This window comes from Rhinolophus sinicus, linkage group LG16 (assembly GCF_036562045.2).
Source record: "Rhinolophus sinicus isolate RSC01 linkage group LG16, ASM3656204v1, whole genome shotgun sequence".
Classification (NCBI taxonomy): domain Eukaryota; kingdom Metazoa; phylum Chordata; class Mammalia; order Chiroptera; family Rhinolophidae; genus Rhinolophus; species Rhinolophus sinicus.
In genome coordinates this window covers 36,638,762-36,645,021 of record NC_133765.1, presented here as the reverse complement: position 1 = coordinate 36,645,021, position 6,260 = coordinate 36,638,762, and the positions used below count along the sequence as shown (strand labels likewise).

Sequence of the window (6,260 nt, the reverse complement as noted above, 5' to 3'; positions counted from 1 at the left end):
TGTGTAATCGCATGAAATGCACACACAGGAAGACACGTGTGTGGGCCTGCCTACCTGCCAGGGCAGGGGTGTCTGCTGACTGTGTGATCACTGGCAGAGTCAAGCCTTGCAGCTCGGAAGAGGCGTTTGCATCCCAGTGGCGGGATATTTCTTTGCTCTGTAATGGGATTATGGAGGCGAGACGAGATAACACCAGGAGTAAGCCCTGAGAACAGCAGCACCACTGAACCCTGGGTCCTCAAAGCATCTCGCCTGACAATTGGCAGCCACGATTTTGTCTGTGGCTAAGAATATAAAAGTAGGACAAGCTATAGGAGATCAATTTTAAATCATCTGAGGCTCCAGGAAAGACCTTTTCTGAGGTTATTCTGAAATGGGTTAATTTATGTTTCTGCCATGTTCTTTATTTAATAAAGGTTGGGGGCACCTGACTTTTGAATACTCCCTGATATGGTGCGTTGCACAAACGTTAACATGTAAACCAATTACAGGCAATTGAACGTGTTGTATTTAAGAATGCAGGCGTGAGTTGTAGTGATTTCTTCTGTGGACTCATATAATGTCTTTACAAAAACAAAGCCATTTACAAATTGTGTCATCATTAACTCACAATGCTGGCAGAAAATTAATTTCCTAGTCTTCTGCTTTTGCCAGAGAGCCTGTTACTGGAAATTTTGTGTGTAAGATGGGATCCTTTCTTAGGGAAAGTGGGGAAGGGGCAAGACCAGACGTGACAGGCAACGGATTCACTCCTCACCCCACGCTGTGAGGTCGCTCAGTCGTACCCATTTTATAAAGCGGGAAACTGCCCCCAGGCCCACCCGTCATCTTCTGCAAAGAGCTTCCTGTCTGCTGACCTGCCCCTTCTGGCCGGCTGCCTTCTGTGCCTGGGCACAGCCACAAAGCTCTCCTGGGGGGTCCCCTGCACCCTGTCCCGTGCTGGAGCCCCCATTTCCTGGGTATGTCTCTTTTTTGGTTTATGCCCTTGTTTTGGCAGAAAATTTTGCCCATAGCTTCCCCAGCGAGGGTGTAGGATGGGTCAGTTGAGACCATAATCCGAACCACATCTGTGTGACACTGCAGCCAGGTAGCTCGTCCCCATTTCAGTGTCCACACCAGAGTTGTGATGGTGCTGGTGGGTGTGCCTATTCCAGGGGACGCGGTGTGTAGCTTTTCCTGCAGCTTTGCTTGATCCAAGGGTCCTGAAAGAGTGAGGCAGGGGCCTCCACGACACTGCTCCAGCAGAGCCACATGGCCTGGCCTGGAGGGCGCGTGTGACAGGGCGTCCGCCGGGAGGACAGTGAGGGCCAGGGCCTGCAGGGTCAGGGAGGGCGTGACTACGGCTTCTCTCCCCTCAGGGACGGCCTGGGAGCGCAGCGCAGTGACAACGCGAGTTCCGCGGTGTCTGTGGAGCCATCTCAGGACGCGGAAGGGAGAGCAGTTCTGTCCACGCGTTTCACTCGGTCTGATGGGGCTGACACCGGCATACAATTTTTGAAAAAAGTTTTTAGTAAACTGCCACCGGCCTTCGGAAAAGTACCCGAATCAGCAGAGTGCAGTTTGACGGGTCATTACAAAGTGAACGCACGTGTGCAACCTCCACCTGGTCAAGAAATAAACGATCAGGAAGGTCCCCAAGTCCGCTGCGGTTTGCCTGCCTCATCGCGACCCACACGCACCTCCCCCTCCCGTGTCCTAACGCCTCCGTTTCTTTCTATCTGGAACTTTCCACAGGTGGAGTCGTACAGATGGATTCCGCGGCTGCCGGCTTTGGCTGCCGGCTTCTTTCCTTCCGTGTCCGCCTTCTGAGACCCCTGTGTTTTGCCGCGGCCCCTCCACACCTGTCTCAGCCCTGTCACCTGTAAACGGGATCACAGGAGTCCCTCTGTCAGGGCTGTCCCTGACCTCACGCTTGGAGCAGCCTGGGGTGCAGCTGGGCAGAAGGGGCAGCTGGTGGGCAGGACTGGTCAGGGGCACCGAGGCCGCCCTGAGGTACAGGGGACCAGCAGCTGACAGCTGGCGCAATAGCACATCTCCAGTTCCAAAAGCACATGTTATTTCTGTCCCTTCTCTGCCTGAAACCCGTGCAGGGCAGGTGTGACGATCCTTAGCTGCCCTTTCAGCTCCAAACCAGGCTAGAGGAGTAAAAGATTCATTCACAGTTGATTAAATATGGACAGATTACGAAGGAAAGAGGGCACAATTTAAGGATGTTTAGCTGAGGAAACAAACGTATGATGACGTCCCATTTACTTTCTTGACGGGTGGACCACCTTCCAGGGCCAGGGCTCCAAGCTGATGGAGGTGCCAGCTCAGGTGCCAGCCACGCCCGCCCACAGTCCAGCCCCTGCCACCTGTGTTGGGTGCAAACCATCCTGTCACCGCCCTTGGCAAATACTTCAGCCTGCGTTGCTGCCAGGGCCTGGTGACAGCAGGGCAGGCGGGCATTTACTCCTGGTCTCCCATCAGCACTGGAGGCCGCTCCGCCCCACCTGCTGCTCCTGTCTGGGCCGCTCCTGAGAGGCTGTCCTGAAGCTCACAGAGCGGCATCTGGACACTGACATCAGCAGTGGCTGCGAATCTGCGCTTCAGGAAAGGGCACAGGGTCCCAAGCTGCAAAAGTGGCGTGCTCTTCTTGGCCTCGCGAAAGGCTGAGCTCTGAAACCACCAGAGCTTTCCCGGTGCACGGTGTTTCATGGTGGAGAGGTGCCTCTTCCCACCGCCACTTGGTTGGCCGGCAGTCCTGTGATTACGGCATTTGGACAACTGGAAGTGGATCCCGGCAGGGTCACAGGCCCTCGGCGTGTGTGCACTTAGTCAGGGAACAGTCATCTGGTAGCATCAGCAATGAATCGAGGATTCGTCACTCTCTGAAGACAGAGACTGGAGTGACGACCCCTCAAGGAAAGGAATGCCAAGGATTGTCAGCAGCCACCAGAAGCCGGGGAGGGAGGCCTGGACCAGACATGCCCTGAGAGTCCCCACAAAGAGCTAGCCCTGCACACACCTTGGTCTCAGACCTCCAACTGCCAGAGCAGGGAGACCATGCATTTCTGGCATTTAAGCCACCCAGTCTGTGGGGCTTCGTTACGGCAGCCCCAGCGAAGGAGACGTGAACCTGGACGTGAGGTGAGCAGACTCCCAGGGTCAGATGCTAAGCATGAACCATGGCCTGTGGCCCACCCCTTTCTCTCCCCGCATCTCAGTGGAAATGACAGGTGAGATTGTGACATGGGAACCGGTACCACTGACCAGCTGTGTGGGGACTGCTGGCCTGTGTCAGTGTCCCTCAGAACTTATTCGTGATAAACCCAGTTGGGGGGGGGAGGTCAGCTGACTCAAGCAGCTTGCAAAATGAGGGTTTTGCAAAACACCGTTCAGTTGTCACAGACCAACTGTTTCCATAATTATGCACAATAATTCTGTGCTGTTAGCCCAAACCAGGAAAAATAATCTCTTTATACAAGATGTGTGCGATCAATTAAAGATGAACATTTTTATTCAGCCATTCTTGCCCTTCCAAATACTAATTATGTTTACTCCTTTTTTTCATGCAGTTTTTCAATCTAAATGTAACCGTGGCTGAGTGAGTCCATAGCCATTTGTTGAACAATGGTGATTCCGATCCCGTCCCTTCAGCCAGGACTTGCAAAGCGTTTCATTAAAATGGGTTCTGCACCAAGGTTCACCCGGTGAATGGAACGTGTGACAACAGAGGAATGCCACGGGCACAGCAGGTACTGTTCAAAAGCCTCTGTACATGTTATCAGCCAGCGTTGCTGGAAAGTCTCTTTGTCCCCAAAGCAATTGGGACGGGGGTCAGGATGGTAGTGAACCCAGGTGAACCTCCAGACAATGCACAGAGGTCTTTGTTCGCACTTTAACATTTTGGCTTGTAGTGCAGAAAAAACCAAACGCGAATAAGAACACCAGCCTTGCTGATTGAGCTCGGGCAGAGAGAACGAGCTTCTGCACAACCCTTTGCAGTGATTCCTTTGGGACACTGCAGTCACTGGGCCAGAAGTGGGCTCTTAAACAGCCCCCGCCCCACCCCAGCTGCTCCCCGTGACCTTGGAGAGAAGGTTGTGCAAATGCTGTGTGTGATGCCCGCGAGCCCGTGTGGGGCACATGGCGTGTTTGTGGTCTCTTACCGTGCACGCTGCTTATGCCGACATCGAGGGAGGGAATTGTGAAACCAATTTCCCTCTAGTTAAGAAAAACAGCTATGATTAATCCTGTCTTTTTGACTTTATTCTTTCCGAGGCACCATACCACACAAAAGGTTCACCAAGAAACTCGCCCCGAAGCTCCCCTTCCAGAGGCGTCAGGGGGAAGCCTCTCCGCTGACTGTTTCCTTCCGTCCCTGTGTCCACAAGACCCTGCTGAGCTGATGGTGATGTGGAAACTCAGATGAGGGGCATGGATGTTCTCCTTCTGTGTAAAGAGGAAATTAGTGGTGGGAAAGCACTAATTCCACTAATTTGCACTCACTGCTTTTTTAATGTATTAAGTTTATTGGGGTGACATTGGTTAATAAGATTATATAGGTTTCAAGTTTGTGATGCTAAATACATCACCTGTCTATTGCATTGTGTGCTCACCACCCAAAGCCCAGTCTCCTTCCGTCACCGTATATGTGACCCCCTTTCCCTCTTCCCCTGCCCCCACCCCCACCCCTCTGGTGGCCACCATTCTGTGTCTGTGTCTATTGGGTTTTGTTTGTTTGCTTGTCTTATTTTTAAGGAACGCATGTGTCAGTCACAAGGGTTTTACATACAGGTCCATAAAGAGAAAAGTCAGGACTGCTCTATAGGCTGGACTCCCTGCTGTGGAATAAGAGGAAGTTCTTATTTGTTCAAGACAATTTGAGTCGGGATTATATTACTTTATTTGCTGTTACTCAAACATATAAAAATATCTTCATTTACAGAAAAAAATCTAAGATATGTGCCTGATACAACATAGTTTTACGTGGTAGAGCTAGAAATTGGACTTGGTTTTTCCAGCTTCAAGTCTATGGGACAACAGAGGGGAAAATCTGCAGTAAAATCTGTTAAAAAAAAAAATGGTGCTCAGTAAATGAGAAAAAAATTGCATTATGTGCTAGTAGAAATTTTTTTTAGAGGAATGGATACCATCTAATCCTTCATCTTATCTTTTCTCTTAAACTTCAATCTGGCCCTCATTCCAGCTGATACATTGAATTCTTGGAAAAGAAGATGCGTTGAAAAATGGGATTCTAACTATTTTTTGCTTTGATTTAACTCCCACTCGCATCCTGTCCTTTTCCCTGACACCTCTGATTAGTCACTCGTTCTTAGAGACTAAGGTCAAAATCTCAGCTCGTGCGCAGTGGGTGGGGGGGCTCGGTTCCCAAATGTGCCTTAAAAATCCCCCCCACTGTTTCTGGCAGCTCCGAGCCCCACGTCCAGCTGGACACACCTGTCCAGGTTCAGCCCTGCCGTTCTGTTACTGGCACAGTGTGGCTTCCCCTGCTCACCGCTGGCCCTTAGCATCTTCTAATCAGTCCGGTCACCTCGGGTCCTCCTGCCATCCGATGTCACCGCTTGTATGTGCCACTTCAGGCCCCAGAGTCCTACTTGTCCTCCCCTGACTTGAGACGTTTTCAGTCATCAGATACCCAACTGTGACTCCATCAGTCTGTGATTGGCCAACATATCTGTGAGTGACAAGTTCAACCTGTGATGGAGAATCGAGCCAGAAATCCTCTTTTTCTCACTTTAGTGGGCTATTCAGAAGGAAAAATTCTGTGTGTGTGTGTGTGTGTGTGTGTGTGTGTGTAAGGGGGAAGCTTGATCAACATTTGCCTATCATATTTGTGAATTGATATGTTTTCCATAATGTTCTCATAGCCAAAGAAATATTAATACTTGAAAAAATAAAAATGGCTACCTTATTATTTGTAATTGTTTTCGTCACTTAATTTCCTGAAATTGTTGGATATAAATGCTACAATTGTTTCAAGGCTGTTGTTGTTTTTCCAAAAACGACACTCATTTGTGGAAGCAGTGAACAAAGAATGCGCATTGGCAAGTTCAGGAGCTAAAACAGGAGGCTGTCGATAATTGAGATAATTGAGACAGACACGTCTGCAACGCAGAGAAGTTTAAAACCTAACTCTTGGCGCTGGTGAGCACAGATCCCACCCAGGAACTTCTACTGCTTGTGGGATGCTGGGCCTGGAAAGTGTGCACAGGGAGGGGGATTCTAAGTGTCTCTCCCACAGTGGGTGGCAGTTC

The 6,260-nt window shown here is 50.3% G+C and overlaps 1 long non-coding RNA gene across 1 annotated transcript; it reads left to right on the top strand.

Moving 5' to 3' along the window:
* Positions 1-1,368: 1,368 nt before the first annotated feature.
* Positions 1,369-5,868, top strand: LOC141569233 (uncharacterized). The gene is made up of 3 exons (XR_012492720.1): positions 1,369-3,129; positions 3,558-3,737; positions 4,264-5,868. It is a non-coding gene; the product is annotated as an uncharacterized LOC141569233 (long non-coding RNA).
* Positions 5,869-6,260: the final 392 nt, after the last annotated feature.